We start from the raw sequence: 26,060 nt of genomic DNA on the forward strand, positions 1-26,060 counted from the left end.
TAAAATTCATGAATCTGAATAAATAATATTCATGCTGGCTTTAGTCCTTTGTGGGGACTCTGATAGCTTAAATCTTGTGTTTCAATATAGCAGTTAAATATAGAAAGATCTCTTTCTTTGAAAGAAAGAAGAATTATGGGATGTTCACACATTACCAGGTTTCCTAGAGATGTCTCGGTGGATATGCATGCATAATCTTCTTTAGGTTTTTGCTTTGTTTTGTGGTATTTTGGAGGTGTATTTTATTTGAGTTCTTACTTTTGACTTTTTTTTATGAATAAAATCTTCTAAGATAGTTTAGTAAATTATAGTTACCTGCATTTCCTACTAATTACACATAACTTTTCTGATAAGGAATCAGTATGGTGATGTGTAACTCAGCAGCAAATTTCACATCATTTATTGTTAAATATAATATTTTGTACAGTCATAAATAGCCTTATTTTATATCATTTTACATTATTTATAGATAATAATGTTGTCTCAACAAAGACCTGAAGGCCAAAATTTGGAATTTGGAAGTATTATAAACAAACATCCATAGTAAAAAATAAAAAGCATTTCAGTTTTCCATGGGAGGACTCAAGCATTTTTACTTACATTGCAAAATGTGATACACTACAGTCACAAAGAATTTCATGAAGTAATTTCATTTACATTCAGAGTAAGAGATTTGAACATTTCAATGGAGATGATGGAGTATCTTTTAGGAACTTTGATCAGCAGAGTGACATGCAAGAGATAACTGACACACTCCAAAATATCAGTTAAGGAGCTACATGGTCAATTCTCTTAAATATTGTGTGTTGATCTGAAGCAGTTCCAAGAGCTCAGATCAAAATTAACAATATCGATAATTGACTAAATACTTATCACTCCCGAAATTGAGTCTATTAAAAGCACAGGATTGAAATATATATGTATATGTGTGTATATATGAGAGATTTAAACAACAATGTACTAGGGAATAATGAATGAAGAAACATAGAGGGAAAGTAAATTTATTTATTTATTTATTTATTTATTTATTTATTTATTTATTTATTTATTTGATGGTGGAAATTGAATGTTGTCCCGGCCCACAGGGCAGTCAGTGGAGGTTGGGAACCACCTAGGAGGGAATGGGGACAAGAGACACGAAGAAGGATGCCAAGACAAGAGTCTGATCAAGGTGACAAATTTATTCTTTTTATTTTTTCCCAAGGCTGAATTTATACTCTAGCAGAGGTAACAGAAGGAATGGGGAAGTGAGAAGCATCTACACAAGCCAGGGACACACTACTCTTGGGGTCAGCTGATGTCAACAGGATGTTGGTTTCTCAGAAAGGTCAAAACTTTGTCATATCACTGCGCATATTGACCACCAGATTTGTATTAGTCTTCTGCAGCAGACTGGGGATTTTCCATGAACTCAGTCATACTAAACTCTAACTATAATATTAACATCAATAATGGAGGGTTTTTAAGGGCCTTGCTCCCAACAGAATGTAGTATAGTGAGGTATGAGCAGCAAACTTGTCAAGAAGTGGAGTCCGTGAATTACCTTGATGAAAACTCAAAGGTACAGATTTATTGGCTTGAAATTATGTTATTTTGAGTAATCTGAATTGGAATGAAATATTAGATATTTATGCACATATATTGATCAGGTTGAAGATGTACACCTCTCGATTTCAAGAAAGTCTAGCTAGAGGAAATTTTGGACATCAGTAGCATACAGGTCGGTTTTAAATTATTGATCTGTATATAAGGAAAAACTAGAAAACCAGGAAAGATAAATGCCAGTGACTGAGAACTGAAGTACCAATGATTGAAAATTATAAAGAGAAGAACATATAGCAAAGTGGGCAAGAAGCAGTCAACGGTGCAGGAGGAAAATGAACAGAGATTTATTTTGTAGGCCGAATGAAGAAAAATACTTAAATTAACAGGGAGGTATAAAGTGCATCAAATGATAGTAGGTAGAAGTTAGAAACTATGTTTTTGCTGATGGGAATAATCCAGGAGGAGAAAAATAGATGATATTGAAAAGAGGAAGAAGAGTTCTGAACTGAGATGGTAAGTAATATAAAAGTGAGACTCAGAACGCAATGGTATGGAGTTAATAACACTCAGTTTTGCCAAGCATGAATTTATTCACTTAAATGGGAGTGACTGAAACACACACACACACACACACACATACACACACATACACACTTTCACAATTCAAAGTCTCATGTTCTCATTCAAAGGTCTCACTGTTGCAGAACCATACTTCTAAAGCTTATTTTTCCTTGGATTTTAAACAGAGTTAGAGGGCATTATTGGCAATTCTTATTTGAAATCACTGCCAACCTCTGTGGCCTTTTTTGGTTTTTGTCCACACCAGATGATGACATAAATTGAAAGAACAGTTCACTGTTCTTCAGTAACACAGCACAACAGCTGTAGATGTAGAAGAGAGGAAGTGGTGCATTATATGTAGTGTGTTAGAAACCTCTCCAAGGTACTGAGCTAATTTTGCCACTGTAGCAACTTCTTTTGAAAGATCCCCGAAGAGAGACCTTTACTCAAGTCTTGGGAAATCGCAGACCCCAGACACAGAGAGACCATTTTGGATGTAATAAGGAAAGGCGAGATTTATTACAGAGACCTATTACGGAGATCTCCGGGCCGAAACGTATCCCAGGCAGGAAACAGAGGTGTCGACCCCGAATGACTGGGAGAAGTACTTTTTTTTTTTTGTTCTGGAGCTGGGGACCCAACCCAGGGCCTTGCGCTTGCTAGGCAAGCGCTCTACCACTGAGCTAAACCTCCAACCCCGGGAGAAGGACTTTTTAAGGGAAGAAGTCACAAGCTCCAGGAGATGGGGGGATGTCAAAAGGAAATACCAAAAGTGTCACAAGTCACAAGTGTCAAAGTCACAGAATTGTTCTTAAGACTCTAGGGTTTGAATGAGGGGAAAGGTCAAGCATTCTCCTGAGAACAGATCCTGATTGTCCTTTAGGGTAAATGTTTGTCAGAGTTGATGAGGCATCTGCATCTGAAACACATCTGGTTAGGCTTGGCTGTAGGGTTTCCTGGAATACTCTCCGTAGGACACAATGGCTGGAGGGAACAGAGGGGACTTGAACAAACATCACAGCGGCAGAACAAAACCCATTACTCATTTACTCAGTCCGGTGATAAGCAGGAGGGTCAGTGTCTCTGAACCAGTTCTCCTGCATTTTTAACAATCTGTCTTCCTGAGTCAGATCCTGTTGCTGAGTTTTGAGCTATTTAAAACTCTATCTTTCACTTTCAAGCCTCTAAGTGTCAAAAGGTGGAATGACTTTTTTTTTAATTTAAGTATTAAAATGTTTTGCTGAGGGTTTAGATCCTCCTTTCAGTGTGTAACTTAATTTATCTGTTACATTACTAGAGCCAAAGATTAGCAGAGGCTTAAAGCACAAGGTGAAGATTACCGAAGCATTATTGTCACTGCAAATCTTACATTCTCGCGGGAGTCATTTAGTAATTGCTATGGCTAGAGTTGCATATTGGTGTGTGTTGTGTGTGTGTGTGCACTGCATGTGTGTGCGCGTGTGCCTGGATGTGTGTGTGTGCGCGAGTGTGTGCACGAGTATGTGCGCGAGTGTGTGCACGAGTATGCGCGCGCGCGTGTTTGTGTGCTTGTGTGTGTGTTTGTGTGTGTGCGTGTGCGCGCGCGCGCGTGTGTTTGTGTGTGTACGCGTGTATGTGCGCGCGCGCGCGTATTTGTGTGTTTGTGTGTGTGCGTTTGTGTGCGTGCGTGTGTGTGCGTGTGCGCGCGCGTGTGTGTGCGTGCGCGCGTGTATGTGTTTGTGTGTGTACGCGTGTATGTGTGCGCACGCGTGTGTTTGTGTGTGTGCCCGCGCGTCTGTGTGTGTGTGTGTGTGTGTGTGTTTGTGCGTGCGTGTTGGTGCACTTGTTTGGGCACATGCAGTAGATTGTGAGTTTGTCAGTAATGTGAGGGCAACCCTCAGGAGCATCTGGAGTGAGACAAACCTAATAGAGTGGGAAGGCGGGGAGCACAGTTCTACTGAGTCCTTTCAAATGCATTATCTGCTGCCTCTAGCTTCTAAATGGCTAACTTGATTGAGTCTTAAAATCCTGCCCTGGTAGTATTTGTTACTAGGTACTGACATGGGCGTGGCGCAGTATGTAAGACACTCGTGTTTTGTTAGGCCCAGTAAGCTGGTCCTTGGGCAGAGTTAGGACTCCTGAAGGTCTCTGCAGAGTCCCTGAGTTACCGCATCCTATTTAGGAATCCTACTGCCAGCCACGCAGTTAGGTACTCTTAGGAGGACCTGCTGAGCATGCGTAAGGAGCACTGCGCATGCTCTGTGGCGTGGTCAGGTTTAGCCAGGACCAGCTCTTTGCTTGCCGACTGTTTGCCCGCCTACCCAGCGCAGAACGCCCCTCCCAGTCTTCCGGACCCTGGGAGTAGCGCTTCCTGCATGCCACATCGCTCCTCACCTCCTACCTCCACCCCCCACCCCTACTTCACTCCAGCACCACTCGGGGCTGGGAAACCTGCATTTACGAGAGTGTGATTCCACAGCGCCTCTGCGGCCGTGGGTTCCAGGCGCCGCACAGGTGACGTGTTGGCATCCGCCATATTGGCTGCGTAGGGAACTAGGAGGGGGCTGGGGAGGTGGAAGGATGGGGCATGGCGTGAGTGGAGCTGGCGGCAGAGGAGTGGCCCGGTAGAACTTGGTGGGGCCGGAGCAAGGGCTGTGTGGCTACCCCAGGTGAGGCAGCACTGAGTTTGTCTTCTCTTTCTGCACCCCAGCAGCGGTCGGGGACCACTGTGGTTTCTCTTTTGAGGTACCTGCTTTTGCCGAGGCCAGCAGAAGTCCAGCGGCAGTCCTGGTCCTACAAGAAGACCAAGCACGAGCCAGCTCACCAGACAAAATGCATGCTGGTGCTGGGGACAAGCAGCTTCTTTTCGAGTGCTCCTGAAGTGGAGGTGCTACCATTCGCTCCTACCGAGACCAAGAAATGGAGGTGGAGGCAGTGTCAGCTTGAGCTTTACCAAGGTTAGTGTGGTGGGCGGGACCGGCTGAAAATCTACAGCCCAGTGTTCAGGGAGATCCTGGACAGTCAGGCTGGAGAGCGGGGTGGCGGCTAGTATCCCACTCCCTTCCTGGGGGCCCAGAGCTAGCTGTGGTAGAATGAGACCAGGAAAGCTGTCAGGACAAGGAGCTCCAGTCTGCAGAGCTGCAGCCTGGCCTCCCGAGGAGCTGCAGCCATGCTAGAGCTTGTTTCTTCACTTGCAACCAGAAGGTGGACTAGGGGACGAGCTGGGTGCCTTGCTTGACTCTGCATTCCTCTTGCCTCTGCTCTCTGAGAATTGGAGTTGAGGACCAGAGCTTGCTGTTGAACTCCAGTGCTTTATGAACTCACCACACCAAAGTGACTAACTCTGGGGACTGTCACCATAGAGGACGACCATTCCTTCATACCAGCCTTCTCATTTCTTTGCAGTCTGCTATATTTCTTCCTCCCTGAAGGGGAGAACAAACAGCCTTTAATCCATGTGCAGGTGAGGGACTGCTGCCTGTTCTCAGTTCCCCTTACTCTCCCTCAGTTTTACTCAACCCTTTACCTTTCCCCAGTCTTCACACCTGACCAGAGACCAAGGGATGCCCAGAGCTTATGAGACCTGAGTTTAGTAAAAGCCTAGCCAAGGTGAACAAAAATACTTTCGTTCTCCTCTTTTCACACCATTGTTCATTCTATTTTTAAAATTTTCTTTTACTGGATATTTTATTTTCATTGCAAATGTTATCCCTTTTCCTGGTTTCCACTCCAGAAAGCCCCAGTCATATTTTCCCACCCCCAGATTCCATGAGGATGGACCCCTCCGCTGCCGCCCCCCCTACTCCCACACACCCATTCCCTTCCACCTCCCATTCCCCTACACTGGGGCATCAAACCTTCACAGGAACAAGGGCTTCTCCTCCCACTGATGCCTCACAGGACCATGGTCTACATATGTGGCTGGAGCCATGGGTTGCTCCATGATGCTCTTTAGTTGGCGGTTTAGTCCCTGGGAGCTCTGGGGTGTCTGGTTGGTTGATACTGTTGTTCTTCCTATGGGGTTGCAACTGTCTTCAGATACCTCAGTTCTTTCTCTAACTCCTCCATTGGTGACCCTGTGCTCAATTGGCTGCCAACCTCTGTATTTGTCAGGCTCTGGCAGAGCCTCTCAGTAGACAGCTATATTAAGCTCCTATAAATATGCACGTCTTGGCACCCCCAATAGTGTCTGGGTTTGGTGACTGCATATTTCATCGTGGGCATATTTTTTCCCTCCTTCTAAGAAGTACTGTTATCTCTCTTCTTCTTGAGCTTCATGTAGTCTGTAAATTGTATCTTGGGTATCCAAGCTTTTGGGCTAATATCCTCTTATCGGTGAGTGCATACCATGTGTGTTTTTCTGTGATTGGGTTAAAACGTCACTCAGGATGATGTTTTCTAGTTCCATCTATTTGCCTACGAATTTCATGAAGTCATTGTTTTTGATAGCTGAGTAGTACTCCATTGTGTAGATGTACCACATTTTCTGTATCCATTCCTCTGTTGAAGGGCATCTGGGTTCTTTCCAGCTTCTGGCTATTATAAATAAGGCTGCTATGAACATAGTGGAGCACGTGTCTTTGTTGTATGTTGGAGCATCTTTTGGGTATATGCCCAAGAGAGGTATAGCTGGGTCCTCAGGCAGTTCAATGTCCAATTTTCTGAGGAACCTCCAGACTGATTTCCAGAGTGGTTGTCTTAGCTAGCAATCCCATGAAGAATGCAGGAGTGTACCTATGTCCCAAAATTTTTGCCAGCATCTGCTGCCACCTGAGCTTTTTATTTTATCTTAGCCATTCTGACTGGTGTGAGGTGGAATCTCAGGGTTGTTTTGATTTGCATTTCCCGGATAACTAAGGATGTTGAATGGATGATTTCTTTAGTGCTTCTCAGACATTCGATATTCCTCAGCTGTGAATTCTTTGTTTACCTCTGTACCCCATTTTTTATAGGGTTATTTGGCTCTCTGGAGTCTAACTTCTTGAGTTCTTTGTATATTTTGGATACTAACCCTCTATCTGTTGTAAGATTGGTCAAGATCTTTTCCCAATCTGTTGGTTGCTGTCCTAATGATGGTGTCCTTGGCCTTACAGAAGCTTTGCAGTTTTATGAGGTCCCATTTGTTGATTCTTGATCTTAGAGCATAAGCCATTGGTGTTTTGTTAAGGAAATTTTCTCCAGTGCCCAAGAGTTCAAGGCTCTTCCCTACTTGCTCTTCAGTTACTCTCAGTGTATCTGGTTTATGTGGCAGTCTTCAATCCTCGTGGACTTGAGCTTCGTACAGGGAGATAAGAATGGATCGATTTGCATTCTTCTGCATGCAGACCTCTAGGTCAACCAGTACCATTTGTTGAAAATGCTGCCCTTTCTCTCCTCCCTACTCTCAACCCCCCACCCCTTTTCTCTTTCTCTCTCTCTCTCTCTCTTTTGTTGGATAGTTCTTTATTTACATTTCAAATGTTACCCCCTTTCCTGATTTCCTGCCCATAAATCCTGTATTCCATTCTTCCTCTCCATAATCACCCACCCCTTCCCTTATCCCTGCCCTGACATTCCCCTACACTGGTGGTCCAACCTTGGCAGGACCAAGGGCTTCTCCTTCTATCGGTGCCCAACACGGCCATCCTCTGCTACATATGCAGCTGGAGCCATGGGTCTGTTCATGTGTAGTCTTTGGATGGTGGTTTGGTCCCTGGGAGCTCTGGTTGGTTGGTATTCTTGTTCTTATGAGGTCACAAACCCCTTTAGTTCCTTCAATACTTTCTCTAACTCCTCCAATGTCTCTCTTTTCATTTCTGATTTTGTTAATTTGGATACTTTCTCTCTGCCCTATAGCTAGTCCAGAGAAGGGTTTATCTATCTTGTTGATTTTCTCAAAGAACCACCTCCTGGTTTACTGATTCTTGGTACAGTACTTTTTGTTTCTGCTTGGTTGATTTCAGCCCTGAGCTTATTTCCTGCCTTCTGCTCCTCTTGCGTGTTTTTGCTTCTTTTTGTTCCAGAGCTTTTAGGTGTCTGTTTAGGTGTGCTGATGTATGGTCTCTCCTGTTTCTTTTTGGAGGCACTCAGAGCTATGAGTTTTCCTCTGAGCACCGCTTTCATTGTGTTCCATAAATTTAGGTGTGTTGTGCCTTCATTTTCATTAAATTCCAAAGAGACTTTAATTTCTTTATTTCTTCCTTGACCAAGTTGTCATTGAATAGAGCATTGTTCAGCTTCCATGTGTATATTGGTTTTCTGCTTTTTTTGTTATTTTGAAGACCAGCTTTAGTCCATGCTGATCTGATAGGATGCGAGAATTATTTCAGTCTCCTTTTAACTATTGAGGTCTGTTTTGTTACCAATGATATGGTCAATTTTGAGAAGGTACCATGAGGTTCTTAGAAGAAGGTATATTCCTTTGTTTTAGGATGTAATGTCCTTTGGATATATGTTAAATCCATTTAGTTGATAACTTCTGTTAATTTCCCTGTGTCTCTGTTTAGTTTCTGTTTCCATGATCTGCTCATTGATGAGAGTGGTGTTGAACTCTCCTACTATTATTGTGTGAAGTGAAATGTATGCTTTGAGCTTCAGTAAAGTTTCTTTCTTTCTTTTTTTTTTTTTATGTCAACCATTTTATTATATCCAGCAAAACCATCTATCGTAGTGCAATGAAGAACATTTCTACAATTAAAACAAGCTAAAGGTCTACAATAGACACTTGAATGGATCCTTTGGATGAAAAGGAAGATAAACACATTCAGAAAAAAACTGAAGCCATCAAAACACTAGCTAAGCGCTTACCTAGGAAGCGTAAGGCCCTGGGTTCAGTCCCCAGCCCCGGAAAAAAAAAAAGAACCAAAACACTAGCTAAGCAAAGAAAGACTAGGAAACAACTCAGAGTAAAATGTCAGCAAAACCACAGGATCCAATACAGGCCTTTTAAAAATGGTCTCCATTCCCCAATCAAACAGTAAAAACCAGCAGCTTGATTTAAAAAGAGGACTTTTCTATTTGTTGCTTCTAAGAAACACAGCAGATATGGCCAGAGACAAGTGGATCTGAGGGTAAGGAATGGAAACTGTCCCCCATGGACATGAAGCTAGAGATCATACAGAGTTTGGTTCTTTGACAAAACACACTAGATATTAAAACTAAAGTCACCCCATATTGATTAAAGATATGATTGTGTATGTTGTGATTCTTAACCTGTACACACTGACCATAGGTTCTCAATTTTTTAAAAGAAATTTCTATTAAAAAAAACTTTTTTTGTCTGCTCAATTCTTTTTTTAATCTTTATTAACTTGAGTATTTCTTATTTACATTTCGATTGTTATTCCCCTTCCCGGTTTCCAGGCCAACATTCCCCTAACCCCCCCTCCCCTTCTCTATTGGTGTTCCCCTCCCCATCCTCCCCCCATTGCCACCCTCCCCCCATAGTCTAGTTCACTGGGGGTTCAGTCTTAGCAGGACCCAGGGCTTCCCCTTCCACTGGTGATCTTACTAGGATATTCATTGCTACCTATGAGGTCAGAGTCCAGGGTCAGTCCATGTATAGTCTTTAGGTAGTGGCTTAGTCCCTGGAAGCTCTGGTTGCTTGGCATTGTTGTTCATATGGGGTCTCGAGCCCCTTCAAGCTCTTCCAGTCCTTTCTCTGATTCCTTCAACGGGGGTCCTATTCTCAGTTCAGTGGTTTGCTGCTGGCATTCGCTTCTGTGTTTGCTGTATTCTGGCTGTGTCTCTCAGGAGCGATCTACATCCGGCTCCTGTCGGTCTGCACTTTTTCCTTCATCCAGCAACATATGGGCCACATGTGGGGCAGGCTCTGAATGGGTGTTCCTTCTGCCTCTGTTCTAAACTTTGCCTCCCTATTCCCTGCCAAGGGTATTCTTGTTCCCCTCTTAAAGAAGGAGTGAAGCACCCGCATTTTGGTCATCCTTCTTGAGTTTCATGTGTTCTGTGCATCTAGGGTAATTCAAGCATTTGGGCTAATAGCCTTCAGTAAAGTTTCTTTTATGAACTTGCATTTGGAGCATCGATGTTAACAAGTGAGAGTTCACTCTGGTAGATTTTTCCTTTGATGTATAAAGCATCTTTCCTTATCTGTTTTGATAACTTATTTGAAAGTCGAGTTTGTTCGATATTAGAATGGCTACTCCAGCTTGTTTCTTTGGACCATTTGTTTGGAAAATTGTTTTCCAGCCTTTTACTCTGAGGTAATGTCAGTCTTTGTCACTGAGGTGTGTTTCCTGTATGCAGCAAAATGCTGGGTCTTCTCTATGTATTCAGTCTTTTAGTCTGGATCTTTTTATTGGGGAATTGAGTCCATTGATGTTAAGGGATTTTTAAGGAATGGTGATTGTTTCCTGTCATTTTTGTTGTTAGAGGTGGAACTGTGTTTGTGTATCTCTTCTTTTGGATTTGTTACAGGAAGATTACTTCTTTGCTTCTCTCGGGTGTAGTTTTCTTCCTTGTGTTGGAGTTTTCTGTCTGTTCTCCTTTGTAGTGCTGGATTTGTAGAAAGATATTGTGTAAGTTTGGTTTTGTCATGGAATATCTTGTTTTTTCCATCTGTGTTAATTCAGAGTTTTGGTGGATACAGTAGGCTGGGCTGGCATTTGTGTTCTCTTAGGGTCTGTATGACATCTGTCCAGGATCTTCTGTCTTTCATAGTCTCTGGTGAGAAGTCTGGTGTGATTCTGATAGGTCTGCCTTTGTATGTCACTTGACCTTTTTCCCTTACTGCTTTTAATATTCTTTCTTTGATTTGTGGGTTTGGTGTTTTGACTATTGTGTGACTGGAGGAATTTTATTTCTGGTCCAATGTCTTTGAAGTTCTCTAAGCTTCTTGTATCTTATGGGCATCTCTTTCTTTAGGTTAGGGAAGTTTTCTTGTATAATTTTGTTGAAGATATTTACTGGCCCCTTAAATTGTGATTCTTCATTCTCTTCTATACCTATTATCCTTAGGTTCTATCTTCTCATTGTGTCCTGGATTTCCTGGATGTTTTGGTTTAGAAGCTTTTTGCTTTTTGTATTTTCTTTGACTATTTTGTCAATGTTTTGTATGCTATCTTCTGTCCCTGGAATTCTCTCTTCAATCTCTTGCATTCTGTTGGTAATGTTTGTGTCTATGACTCCTCATCTCTTTCCTAGGTTTTCTGTCTCCAGGGTTTTCTCTCATTGTTTCTATTTCCATCTTTTTAGATCCTGAATCGTTTTGTTCATTTCCTTCACCTGTGTATATGTGTTTTCCTGTAATTCTTTATGGTATTTTTGTGTTGCCTCTTTAAGTGATTCTACTTGTTTACCTGTGTTGTCCTGTATTTCTTCAGGGGACTTATTATGTCCTCTTAAAGTCCTCTATTATCAGCATGAGATGTGATTTTAAATCCAAATCTTGCTTTTCTGGTGTGTTTGGATATCCAGTATTTGGGAAAACTGGGCTCTGATGATGCCAAGTAGTCTTGGTTTCTGTCTGTTGGGATCTTGTCCTTGCCTCTTGCTATCTGGTCATCTCTGATGTTAGTTGACTTTGCTGTGTCTGACTGGAGCTTGTCTTGCGGAACCTGTCCTGGGAGGCTGTGATCTTAGGAGTGAGAGGATTCCTTGCATACCAGCTCTCTCGGCAGGTTTTGGGTCAGAGAGCTATGGGACAGCCCCAGCTCTGGATCCTGATGGAGACTGGAAATGTCCTGTCCTAGATTGCCCTGAGCCTCCTGTCCCATGTGCTCTCTTGTTGTGTCTATCCTTGGACAGTCAGTGGTGAGTAGGTGGGGTCCCACCTGTGGGCCGTGGGCTCTGGGCTTTGGAAGTAGAGTGCTTCTGGCACACCAACTCTCTGAGAGCAGATTTTTTTTTTTTTTTTTTTTTTTTTTTTTTTTTTTTTTTGTCTGAGAGCAGTGGGACAGCCCCAGCTCTGGGCACAGTGGATACTGGAAGGCGAGATATGTTTAATAGACCTATATCATGGCCAATGTGTGATAGTCTCTTGGTGGAATGCACACTGATGGTGGTCCCTTTGTTATGAACACCGTGTGATGGGAACTCTCTTATGGTCACTGTATGAAGACAAGTTAGTGATGAAGACTTTGTGATAACCACCAATTGATATCCACTGTATGATGGACACTTTGTGATAGTCAGGGTTTGGTGGTCACTATATGCTGATGATTGTGGGTTGACAACTGAGTGATGGCTGTCATATGATTGTTACTGTGGGATGGTCGGTGTAATTTGCTCACTTTCTTATGTCCGGACTGTGATAATCCCTCAGTGCTCATCATTGGATGATGGTCACCATATAGAAATCTAAGGTGATAGATAGTACGTATATTGGGAACAATGATTGTCACTGTCAGATGGCCAATATTAGATAACCACTGAGTGATGGCCACCATGTAATGGACATTTCATAATAGTCAATTCTGATGGCCATTCTGTGATGGCTGAATGATGACAGACACTGTATGATGACTATCAAATGATTCCCATGCTGGGTTGAATATGTGTATAGAGGTCACTTTGGGATGGCCACGATGTAATTACTGCTAAATCATGGCCAACACTTTGATGATAACTGTGTAATGATCTGAGGGAGGACTATTGACTTATGCTAATTAAGATAATCTATGTTTGATGGCATCTATGAGATGGCAACTGTGTGATCATCACCGTATAATAATTACTCTGTGACTGCCCAAATTTCATGTGACTTCCCTCTGTATCGTAAGAAACCACTGTAGCATTTCATTTTTCTTAGGTACAAATGCATATTAGTCATACAATAAATAAAGTAGTAGAAGAAAACTGCTAATACCATGGGTTAAAGTACCAGTGGGCTATGGAATACAATAAGGTTTTAAATTTGGAATGAATGGATTAGTTTTCCATTTAATATTTAGAAGCAGACCTGGCCACCAAGTTTCCCCTGATATATGGCTCTCCAGATTGGCATAACCTGCCCCCTAACCTAAATTCTCCAGCCATAGACTTGGGGCTTCTCTTCTCCAACTGCATTTCCATATCTAATTGAAAAATTTGGTTACCTGGATTTTGTCCCGTTCTCTTTGTGCTTCCTAGCTGTTGGAATTGGTTACATTCTCTGCACTCTCCTGTGTTCTACTCTTTTCCCCGTGTGGCTTGGTTGGGTTTCATACCTACTTTATACCTTCTCTCCTGTCCCTGCTTTTGGATATACTCTCCCACATATGTACAACAAACTTTCTCCTTCACCAAACCTAGTACTATCATAGTCTGTTACATACTAAAGACCTCAAAATACATAGACATTATCAAACTAAGCACTTAAAATATTCTAGGTAGGAATAAGAAAACACAGGAGGCTGACTTAGATTGCAAGTTTAATATAAGTCTAAAGTATAAAATGAAACTCCGTCTCAGAGAAATGAGACAGTGTGCTTGAGAAGGTGGATCAGGTCTACGGCCATACCACCCTGAACGCGCCCGATCTCGTCTGATCTCGGAAGCTAAGCAGGGTCGGGCCTGGTTAGTACTTGGATGGGAGACCGCCTGGGAATACCGGAGAAGGTGGATCAGGAGTCTGGAGATTGTACAGATAGACACATGTCCTAATAAGTCACCTATACACACTAATACTTTGTAAAATATTGTTCAAACATAAAGAACAGCAAAAACAAAAACAAAACCCAACAACAAACCAACATTTTATAGAAAAGAGGTCAAAAATCAGAAAAAGTATAGAAATGTGAAGTATTTCATTTCACCATAAAAATAGAATAGTAAACAGTTAAGATCTTCATGGGGTTGTTAGACAGTGAAGGAGAGAAACGCATTAGCCTGATAAATTAGCAAAGTTGTTTAGAGAAAATAAACAACTCTCTTTGAAATTAAGTAGTTTTCTCTTAATAACAATGGGCCTAGAAGAGTGCTGATACACCTGAGAGCAGAGGTAAGACCAATACTTATACTCTGAGGGACCTGCCTAGAGGCTACAGGACACACGAACCCAGGAGCCATCTGGGACAGGATTCTTCCGCTCTTTGCCTATACCCAAATCTGACTGGGTCCCACATTTCTCTATGCCAAAATCCTGTGGGGGAGAGAGCTGGACCCTCAGAGGTGCAGACAATCCTGAGAGCACAGGGGACACCCCCACTTCTGCTCACATTCCCGGTCCAAGAGGAATCCCCCAGAGCCCTCTGTACACAGGAACCTAGGAGCAGTCAGGGAGAGGAGGATCCTTCCAGTCTCTGCCTGTGCCTAGGTCGGAAAGCCAGTCCCCAGGCTCACTTACTCACTTGAAAGCAGAGGTAAGACCACCACTTCTGCTGCCAGGGACCTGCATGGAGCCTCAGGACACAACAACCCAGGAGCAGACTGGGATAGAACCCTTCCAGTTTCTGCCTGGGCCTGGAGCTGACCAGGTCCTACAGCTCTCTATACCTAGATCCCTCTGTGAGAAAGCTGGTCTCCAGGAGTGCTGACACACAGGCTTACAGGACTGTCAAACTACTGTCAGAGACAGCAAGACAAGCTAACACCAGGGACAACCAGATGTTAAGAGAAAAGTGCAGGAACCTAAGCAACAGAAACTAAATCTACTTGGCATCATCATAGCCCAGTTATCCCCCAAAGCAAATAGTGGATAACCAAATACTGGAAAAGCAAGATTAGGATTTGAAATCACACCTCATGATGATGGAGGACTTTAAGAAGGATATAAGTAACTAACTCCCTTAAAGAAATACAGGAGAACACAGGTAAACAAGTAGAAACCCTTAAAGAGGAAACACAAAAATTCCTTAAAGAATTACAGGAAATCACAACCAAACAGGTGAAGGAATTGAACAAAAGCATCAAGGATTTAAAAATGGAAATAGAAACAACAAAGAATGCACAAGGGGAGACAACCCTGAAGATAGAAACCCAGGGAAGAGACCAGGAGTCACAAATGTGAGCATCACCAACAGAATACAAGAGATAGACGGGAGAATCTCAGGGGCAGAATAACCATAGAAAACATTGACAAACTTCAAAAAAAAAAAAAAATGTAAAACCCAAAAGCTCCTAACCCAAAACATTCAGGAAATGCAGCACACAATGAGAAGATAAAACTAAGGATAATAAGTATAGGAGAGAATGAAGAATCCCTACTTAAAGGGCCAGTAAATATCATCAACAAAATTATACAAGAAAACTTCCCTGAGCTAAAGAAAGAGATGCCCATAAACATACAAGAAGTCTACAGAACTCCAAATAGATTGGACCAGAAGAGAAAGTCCTCCCATCACATAATAGTCAAAACAGCAAATGTATTAAAATTAAAATATTAAATATTAAAATATTTTAAATATTTATTAAATAGCAGTAATATTAAAATAGCAGAATATTAAAAGCAGTAAGGGAAAAAGGTCAAGTAACATATAAAGGCAGACCTATCAGAATTACACCAGACTTCTCACCAGAGAGTATGAAAGCCAGAAGATCCTGGACAGATGTCATACAGACCCTAAGAGAACACAAATGCCATCCCAGACAAAACACTCCATTAACATAAGTGGAGAAAACAACATATTCCACGACAAAACCAAATTTACACAATATCTTTCTACAAATCCAGCCCTACAAAGGATAATAGATGGAAAACTCCAACACAAGGAGGGAAACTACACCATAGAAAAAGCAAGAAAGTAATTGCCTTGCAAAGAAACCAGAAGAAGAGACACACAAACATAATTCCACCTCGAACCACAAAAATAACAGGAAGCAACAATCACTATTCCTTAATATCTCTGAACATCAGTGGAGTCAGTTCCCAAATAAAAGGCATAGACTAACAGACTAGATAACTAAAGAGGACCTAGGATTTTGCTACATACAGGAAAAACACTTCAGGGACAAAGATAGACGCTACCTCAGAGGAAAAGGGTGTAAAACAGTTTTCCAACCAAACGGTCCCATGAAAGAAGCTGGGGTAGCCATTCTAATATCAAATAAAATTGACTTTCAACAAAAAGTTATCAAAAATGATAAGGAAGGACACTTCATATTCATCCATAGAAAAATTAATCAAGATGAACTCTGAATCCTGAATATCTATGCTCCAAGTGCATGGGCACCTGCATTCATAAAACAGTCCTTACTAAAGCTGAAAGCAAACATTGCACCTCACACAAAAATAGTGGGAGACTTCAACACCCACTCTGATCTTTGGATCATGGAAACAGAAAGTAAACAGAGAAATAAGGAAACTAACAGAAGTTATGAACCAAATGCATTTAACAGATATTTATATAACATTTCATCATAAATGAAAAAATTATTTATATATATTTTTTCCTTCTTCTTCTTAGCACTTCACGGTACCTTATCCAAAAGCGACAATATAATTGGTCACAAACAAGGCCTCAACAGATACAGGAAGAGTGAAATATTCCCATGCATCCTAGCAGATAATCATGGACTAACGGTAATCTATAAAAACAACAAAAACAACAGAAAGTCCACATACAAATGGAAGGTAAACAGCGCTCTATTCAATGATAACTTGGTCAAGGAACAACGAAAGAAATTAAAGACATTTTAAATTTTTGTGAAAATGAAGGCACACGTACCCAAACTTATGGAACACAATGAAAGCAGTACTAAGAGGAAAACTCATACCTTTGAGTGCCTCCAAAGGAGAGCATATACTAGCAGCTTGACAGCACAAAAGCTCTAGAACAAAAAGAAGCAAATACACTCAAGAGGAGTAGGCTCCAGGAAATAATCAAACTCAGGGCTGAAATCAACCAAGTAGAAACAAAAAGAACTCTACAGAGAATTAACCAAACCAGGAGCCTGTTCTTTGAGAAAATCAACAAGATCACTAGACTAATCAGAGGGCACTCAGTGCTTTGAGTTGTCCTTTTGGCACTGCTTTCATTGTGTCCCATAAGTTTTGGTATATTGTGGCTCCATTTTCATTAAATTTTAAAAAGTCAATTTCTTCCTTGAGCTAGTTATTTCTGAGCAGAGGATTGAACTTCCATGTGTATGTGGGATTTCTGTTGTTTTTGTTGTTATTGAAGACCACTCTTAGTCTGTGGTGATCTGATAGGATGCATGGGATTATTTCAGTCTGGTTGTATCTGTTGAGGCCTGTTTTATGACCGATTACATGGTCAGTTTTTGAGAAGTACCATGAGGTGCTGAGACAAATGTATACTCTTTTCTTGTGGGATAAAATGTTCTGTAGATTTTTGTTAAATCCATTTGGTTCATAACTTCTGTTAGTTTCATGGCATCTATTTAGTTTCTCTTTCCACGATCTGTCTATTGATGAGGGTGGAGTGTTGCAGTCTTCTACGATTATAGTACAAAATGCAATGTGTACTTTGAACTTTAGTAAAGTTTCTCTTATGAATGTGAGTGCATTTGCATTTGGAGCATAGATGTTCAGAATTGAGGTTTCATCTTGGTACAGTTTTTTTTTTTTTTTTTGGATTTTTTGGTTGGTTGGTTGGTTTGTTTTTTTTTTTTTTTTTTTTTGATAACTTTTGGCTGAAAGTCAATTTTATTTGTTATTAGAATGGTTACTGAAGCTTGTTTCTTGGGACCATTTACTTGGAATAATTTTTCTTATCCTTTTACTCTTATCTAGTGTCTGTCTTTGTTTCTGAGGTGCGTTTCCTGTATGCTGCAAAATGCTGGGTCCTGTTTACCTATCCAATCAGTTAGTCTATGTCCATTTATGTTGTTAAGGGAGATTAAGGAAACGTAATTTTTGCTTCCTGTTTTGCTTCCTGTTATTTTGTTGTTAGAGGTGAAATTATGCTTTTGTGCCTATCTTCTTTTGGACTTCTTGTTGAAAGATTACTTTCTTGCTGTTTTTTATTCGGTGTTGTTTCCCCACTTTGTTGGAGTTTTCCATCTATTATCCTTTGGAGGGCTGGATTTGTGGAAACATACTGTGTGAATTTGTTTTTTTTTTTTGTTGTTGTTTTTTGGTTTTTTTTCATGGAATATCTGGTTTTACCAACTTTGGTATGAGAGTTTTGCTGGGTATAGTAGCCTGGGCTGGCATTTATGTCCTCTTAGGGTCTGTATGACATTCACCCAGGACTTCTTGCTTTCATAGTGTCTGTTGAGACATTTGGTATTATTCTGATGTTTGCCTTTATATGTCGCTTGACCTTTTTTCTCTTAGTCCCTTTAATATTGATGTTGTTGTTGTTGTTTGTACATTTGGTGTTTTGATTATTACGTGGTAGAAGGGTTTTCTTTTCTGATCCAGTCTATTTGGAGTTTTGTAGGCTTCTTATATGTTTATGGGCGTCGCTTTCTTTAGGTTATGGAAGTTTTCTTCTATAATTTTGTTGAAGATATTTACTGGCCCTTTAAGTTGGGAATCTTCACTTTCTTCTATACCTATCATCCTTAGGTTTTTGTCTTCTTGTGTCCTTGATTTCCTGAATGTTTTGGGTTACAAGTTTTTTGCTATTTGCATTTTCATTGACTGTTGTGTGAATATTTTCTATGGTATCTTTTGCACCTGAGATTCTCTCTTCTATGTCTTGTATTCTGTTGGTGATGCTTGCGTCTGTGATTCCTGATCTTTTTCTTAGGTTTTCTATCTCCAGGATTGTCTACCATTGTGATTTCCTTTTTTCTATTTCCATGTTTTAGAGCCTATATGGTTTTGTTCAATTCCTTAACCTGTTTGGTTGTGTTTTCCTGTAATTCTTTAAGGAATTTTTGTGTTTCCTCTTTAAGGGCTTCTACTTGTTTCCCTGTGTTGCCCTGTATTTCTTTAAGGGAGTTATTTTTGTGTTTCCTAAAGCTCTCTTTTATCATCTTGAGTTGTGATTTAAATCCAAAGTCTTGCAGTTCTGAGACTTTGCTAGTCTAGTGTGACAGCACTATTCAGGACATGCTGTAGTGGGAGAACTGGATTCTAATGAGGCCTTGGTATTTCTTGCTTGTGTTCTTGAATCTGGTTATCTCTAGTGCTAACTTTGTTCCCTCTGACTGGAGCCTGTCCCTCCTCCTGTGATCCTGGTTGTGTCAGAACTTCTCAGATTACAGCTCTCTGTATGATACTATGATTCTGCAATCCTGTGAATCTGATATGCTGGGTGTTTCAGAGCTCCTGTGAGTATAGCTGCCTCTGGCATCCTGGATTGCTGATGTGATCCAGCTCCTGTGAACCTGTACTGTTAGAACTTCTGGGAGTTGAGCTTTTTCAGGGTGTTGGACCAGTGGGTGGGGAGCCAGAACCCTGGGTTTACTCTGGGCATATGTGCAAGCTAGAAGGAACCATTGCTTCTGGTTGGTGGCGTTTGTTTCACTGATTCCTGTTGTGGTCCCAGTTACTCTGGGTGCTGGGAAAGATGTTGTGGCCTCTCCTGTGATCCTGGAAATTTCAGAGACCCTGGGAGTCAGACTTTCTCTGGGTGTTGTAGGAGTAGTTGCAGAGCCAGGGCCCAAAGTCTGCTCAGGGCACTAGTTCAGACAGGGAGGAACCTGTGCCACTGCCAAGGTGGAGATTCCTGCATCCCTGGATCCTGGGGTCCAAGTTACTCAGGTGTTGGTGCAGTTGTTGTGGCCTCTTCACATGCTCCTCACATCAGCCTATTAGGCTGGGCTTGTTAGAGTCCCTGGGAGTTGGGTTTCCTCTGAGTGTTGTGAGACTGGATGCAGAGCCAGCACCCAAGGTCTGTTCTGGGCACTGGTTCAGAACTAAAAGATGGGTCTTCAGTTATGTTCCATTGATCAATCTGTCTCTGTATCGATACCATGCAGTTTTTAATCACTATTGCTCTGTAGTATAGCTTGAGGTCATAGGTGGTGGTTCATCCAGAAGTTCTCTTATTGTTAACAGTTATTTTCACTATTCTGGGTTTATTGTTTTTCCAGATGAATTTGAGAATTACTCTTTCCAGATCTTTGAAGAATTATGTTGGGATTTTGATGGGGATTGCTTTTGGTAGGTTTGCAATTTTTACACTGTGTTAATTCTGCCAAGCCATGAGCATGGAAAATCTGCCCATTTTCTGAGGTCTTTGTCAAGGTCTTTCTTGAGAGACTTGAAGTTCTTGTCATACAGATCTTTCACTGAGATTCCACCGTGAATCAGTCAAAATGGCTAAGATCAAAAACTCGGGTGACAGCACATGTTGGTGAGGATGTGGAGTAAGAGGAACGAACACTCCTACGTTCCTGGTGGGATTGGAAACTGGTACAACAACTCTGGAAATCAATCTAGAGTTTCTCAGAAAATTGGAAATTGTTCTAGGTGAAGTCCTAACTGCACCACTCTTGAGCATATACTCAAAGGATGTCCCAGCATTCCAGGGGAGCATGTGTTTCACTATGTTCATAAGTGGCCTTATTTGTCACAACCAGAAGCTCAAAACAACCCCAATGTCCCACAATGGAGGAATGGGGAAAATGTTGTTCATTTACACAGTGGAATATTATTTTACTATTACAAATGAGCGCCTCCTGAGTTTTGCAGGTAAATAGGTGGAATTAGAAAATATCATCCTGAGTGAGGTAACTCAGAAGCAAAGACATGCATGGTCACTAATAATAAGTGGATGTTAGCAAAAAAAAAAAAAGGAGAGTACCCAGGGCACAACCCAAGGGACTCATGAAGTTTAACAAGCTAAAGGACCCAATTGACAATGCCTCAATCCTACTTCGGGGGTGGGTGTGGGGAGAAGAAAGCTCGAATTACAGGGTTGGGGGTAGGGGTGGAGCTAAGAGGAAGGTAGGACCTGGGTGTGAGAGAAGACAGACAGGGGAATGGGAGAACCTGATCATGTATTGGGAGGAAAAAGACTGAAGACCTGAGGGCCAGCCGAAAGAATGGAAACAGGCAACCTCAGGAGGTAGAAGGTGGGGGACCCTCCAGAATGTACCTGAGACCCAGTAGGTTAGAGACTCTCAGGACTCAGAGAGACCTTGCATGGAATGTTCTGAAGTGGGAAGGGGAACTTGTCAAGTCCACTTCCAGTGCAGGGAGGGATAGGACATCAAGAGGAGGGATGGGGTTGCTATCCCACTGTAAAAAGCTTTGATTCAGAATTGTTCCTGTTTGAAGGAACTGAAGGGAGAAAAATGGAGTAGAGCATGAGAGAATGGAGGTCCAGTGAGAAGTCCAAATTGGGATCCAACTCAAGGGGAGGCTGGAGGTCCTGAAAATGTTTACTGATGCTGTGGTGTACTTGGAGACAGAAGACTACCATGGCTGATCTCTGAGAGGCTCAACTAGCAACTGAAAGAGTCAGATGCAGATACCAGCACCCAACCAATGGTCTGAAGCTGGGGAGCCCTGTGGTCATCTTAGGGAAAATGTGGAAGAAGCTGTGGAGGAGGGTGGCTCTATGGGAAGACCAGCAGTCTCAACTGCCCTGGAATTCCTAGATCTCTCAGACACTAGCCATCAACCAGGCAGCATACATCAGCTGATAGGAGGCCCTCCAACACCTATATAGCAAAGGACTGCCTGGTCTGGCCTCAGTGAGAGAAGATGCACCTAACACTTGAAAGACTTGAATGCGTAGGAAGTAGGGAGGTCTGGTGGAGTGGGGGTAGGAATGGGCACATCCTCTTGGAGTCAGCGGAGAGAAAGTACATATGGGATGTAGAGCAATTTAGGGACAGACTGGGAGGGGGATGACATCTGGACTGTAAAAAATGATTAAAGAATAAAAAAGTAAAAAGAAAAAGAACTTCAGAGTGATTTCTTCTATGGTCATTGATGCAAAAATACTCAATAAGACTCACAAACTGAATCAAAAACACATCAAAAACATCATCCAACATAATTAATTAAGCAAGCAAGCAAGATGTTTTAATGTACAAAGGATTACCAATATGAACCAACATGTAAATAAAGTGTAAGAAAGAAATCATCTCATTTGATGCTGAAAAAGCCTTTGACAAAATCTAACACTCCTTAAAAGTATTTAGAAAGGTCAGGGATATAAGACTCATGACTAAACATAATCAAAGCAATACTACAGCAAGCCAATAGGTAACATCAAGCTAAATGGAGAGAAATATAAAACAATTCCACTAAAATCGGGGACAAGACAAGGCTGCACTCTCTCTTCCTTTCTACTTTATATAAGACTAAAAGTTCTGGCCAGAGCAATAAGAAAACTAGCCAAGATCAAGGGAATACAAATTGGAAAAGAAGTCAGAAAGTATCACTACTTACAAATGATATACTATACTTGAGTAATCCAGTTTTTTCTTTTTAGCAGAGAACTCCTGCAACTGATGAACACCTTCACCAAAGTGCAAATATGATGCAAAGCCTTTTCAGAAGTAGACTTAAGTAATTGGGTAAAAGAAAAAAAAATCAGTTGTCCTCCTTCATAAATATGATATATGGGATGAGAAATAAATTAGGGAAACAGCACACTTTACAATAGACACAAATAATTAAAAGCTATCTGGGAGTGAATCCAACCAAGCAAGTAAAAGATCTGTATGCTCCCAGAGAAAGAAACTGCAGAAGATATCAAGGAATAGTAGGATTAACATAGTGAAAATAGATGGATGTTTACTAAAAGGAATCTATAGAGTCAATTCAATCCCTGTAAAAAATCCCACAATTTTTTAACCTTAAAATTACAATTCTTAACTTCACATGGAAAAAAATTAAGGATAGCTGAAACAATCCTAAACAATAAAAGAATTTTGGGAGAAATTACTATCCATTACCTCAAGCTGTACTACAGAGAAATAGTGATAAAAACTGCATGACATTTATGCAAAAACAGAAACATTCATAAAGAATTGAATCTACCAAAAACAAAAATCCTACACATCTATCAAAATGTGAGCTGTGACAAAGAAGCCAGAGCCATACAATGGAGAAAAGGAAGCATCTTAAAACAAATGGTGCTGCTCTAACTGGATGTTTACATGTAGAAGAATGAAAATGTATCATAGTTATCACCTTGTACAAAAGTCAAGTCCAAGAGAATCAAGGACCTCAATATAAAATCAGATACTTTGAATCTCATTTAAGTGAAAGTGGGAAATACCCAGGAATTCCACTGATACAAGAGACTTTCCCAAACAGCACAAATGGCTAAGAGGCTAAAGTCAACAATTGTTAAATAGAACCTCATAAATTACAAATCTTCTGTAAGGCAAAAGACTGTTAATGGGACAAAATTGCAGCCTACTGATAAGAAAATGATCTTCATTAACCTTATATTTGACCTAGGGCTAATGTCCAAAAGGTAAAAAGAACTCAAGAATTGTTAGAGCCCAGCTCCAGTGGTTCTTTTTGCTTCTCTGTTAATGGAAGACAAAGGGGGAAAGTCTATCCTGTATTTTGGAGCTCTTTTTGTAGCCATTTAAACTTTACTAACAAATATAGGCTGCAGAATAAAATTATATCATGATCTCTTGATAGATAATGTAAAACATTTCAATTTGTTTTTCCTTTTTTTAAATTTAATTTTTGGTTATTTTATGTATTAAAATTCAAATGTTATCCCCATTACTCCCTCAGCCATGCCCCTTTCAGCCTCCCCCTGCTCCTATGAGGATGCTCGCACCCCTACCTACCCACTCCCACATCAGTGTCCAACATTCCCCTACATTGGGGATATGAGCCTTCAACAGGACCAAGCGTGTTTCCTCCTATTGATGCCTGACAATGCCATCTTCTGCTTCATATGTGGCTGGAGTCATGGGCTCCTCCATGTGTACTCATTAGTCTGTGGCTTATTTCCTGGGAGCAATGGTGGGCTCTGGTCGGTTGATATTGTTGTTCTTCCTATGGGGTTGCAAACCCCTTCAGCTCCTTCAGTCTTTTCTCTATCTCCACCGTTGGGGTCCCTTGTTCAATCCAATAGTTAGCTGGAACCCTCCTCATCTGTGTCAGGAGGCCTCTGGCACAGCCTCTCAGGAGAATCCATATCTGATTCCAGTCAGCAAGCACTTCTTGGCATCAGCAATAGTGACTGCGTTTGGTGGCTGCTTTGGGATGGATGTCAAGGTGGGGCAGTCTCTGGATGACCTTTTCTTCAGACTCTGCTCCACACTTTGTCCCTGTATTTCCTCTTGCATTTCAGAAAAGAAAATGTAACCAGAAGTACTCAGTCTGACTTTTAGCAATGCATTATCTCACAGAATCAGAAAAATAATGTAAGATGGGTTTGAAATGCATTTGTAAATTTTGAGAATATTTCCATCATCTCCAATTTTTTTTTATTTGTCCCTATATGGCGAGAGAGTATTTGGATTCATACATCTGATAATGAAGACATTACTTTGTACAGTTTAATTCTAATTTCCAGTGAGTGCTGCTTCTTAATAGTGAACTTCAATACTCCTTTTCTTATTTCTTTATGATATCATGAATGTTTCTGTTTGTAGGTTTAATCTCTGGATGGAGCTACCTGTTCTAAAGGTGTAAGGAAATAGAGGTGTGTTTATCAGGTGCAGTCTTCATGGACCTTGTCACCACTTCTCTTGGGACATGTTTTATGAATATATAAAAGTTAAAAAGATACCCAACAGGGAGTTCAAAGATACCCTATGGTGAAATGATCCTTTCTGTGAACCAAAAACATTAAAATAAAAATCAGGGAGTGGGGATTTAGCTCAGTGGTAGAGCGCTTGCCTAGCAAGCGCAAGGCCCTGAGTTCGGTCCCCAGCTCCGAAAAAAAGAAAAGAAAAAAAAAAAAAAAAAGAAACAAAAAAAAAAAAACAAAAATAAAAATCAAAACCAATCAGTTGGTTGATGTTAAAAGAAAAACATTTGTATTTCAGGGAAAACAGAGTAATAGACTTGAAAAATTGCCATAGCTCATTTCATTGTTCCCATTTATATTCATACCTTCCAGCTCTTTATTTATTGATTGGCTTTAATCACACATGCTATTTTATAGTTTAAGAACAACTTTTTGACTTACGGTGGTCTAGAGAACGATTCTAAATCAAAATAAATGCTAGAAACATTGTCCAATGGCATATGTGACTTATTATAGGTGTCATCTTTGCTTCTAGAAATAGTGGTGCACTGAGTTCAAGCTATTCAGTTAATCTTTGCAGTAAGCAATAGGACTTTATAGATTTTGAATATTAAATTAGGAAAATGTATCTGTTGAGTAACAGTCATTGGGCTGCGGGTGTCACATTTATTCCCACATTGCATCATGGCAGACAAAAAGATAAGTCAACATTACTGATCTGAAAATATTTTGTGGTTTTTGTATTTAACATCATCAATTTCATCGTAATCTTCTCCATAAACTAGAAATCTCACTTACCATAAGTAGAATATCAAACATGTTCCAATATTGATCTTACTGAGCATCTACTGAAAACACTTAAATTATAGGGATGATGAATGATCATTGTCAATGATTCATGGTCACACAATGAGTATAAATGTGTTCTCACTACAGAGACTATCTGCACTTCTTGAAGTCTGCAGAAGCAGAAACAGAAGGGAGAAGATGAAAGCAATTTTGTCAGCTGCTACAGCCTGTTTGGTTTCTCCTTCTGGGAAGCCCTTAGACTTACCATCAGGATGCTGGCCCAACTTTGGGTGGTAGATGTATGGAAATTGGTCATGTCTACTTACTTCTGTTTGACTCGTAAGTACCTGTGTCTGAGAACATATACTAGCCATACTCAGTAGTTTTCATAATTTCCTGTTTTCACACATTAGTAGTGTTTATATTTTATGACTTGAAGACTCTTCTTTATATGACTTTTTATTTCTAACTTCTTTTTTTTTCCTTTTTTTCTGAGCTGGGGACCAAACCCAGGGCCTTGCGCTTGCTAGGCAAGTGCTCTACCACTGAGCTAAATCCCCAACCCTATTTTTAACTGCTTATTCATTACCGTAATATAGTTCACTCACATATTTGAAAATTAATACTAGTCTAAAATATAATTCACTATCCAAGAAGATTTCATGTGCAACTTTTAGTAACTCCAACAAGAATTTTGCAATGACTATACACTTCTATATTTTTTTCAATTGT

The 26,060-nt window shown here is 40.8% G+C and overlaps 1 protein-coding gene and 1 pseudogene across 4 annotated transcripts in view; both read left to right on the top strand.

Annotated features, from left to right (window-relative positions):
• Window positions 1-4,076: 4,076 nt before the first annotated feature.
• The window catches only part of LOC103694537 (mediator of RNA polymerase II transcription subunit 14-like), a 63,098-nt gene continuing 41,114 nt past the window's right edge, over window positions 4,077-26,060 (top strand). The window contains exons 1-3 of one of the 4 annotated variants that reach the window (XR_010061845.1): window positions 4,077-4,599; window positions 4,799-5,042; window positions 25,476-25,667. The gene's annotated coding sequence lies outside the window, so the exon portion shown is untranslated. Of the gene's footprint in view, window positions 4,600-4,649; window positions 4,710-4,795; window positions 5,043-25,475; window positions 25,668-26,060 lie in introns of those variants that run through there. The other 3 variants (XM_008773673.4, XM_008773674.4, XM_039100722.1) reach the window with 3 other exon arrangements.
• Window positions 13,509-13,627, top strand: LOC120099635 (5S ribosomal RNA; annotated as a pseudogene).

The sequence above is a fragment of the Rattus norvegicus genome, chromosome Y, assembly GCF_036323735.1.
Source record: "Rattus norvegicus strain BN/NHsdMcwi chromosome Y, GRCr8, whole genome shotgun sequence".
Classification (NCBI taxonomy): domain Eukaryota; kingdom Metazoa; phylum Chordata; class Mammalia; order Rodentia; family Muridae; genus Rattus; species Rattus norvegicus.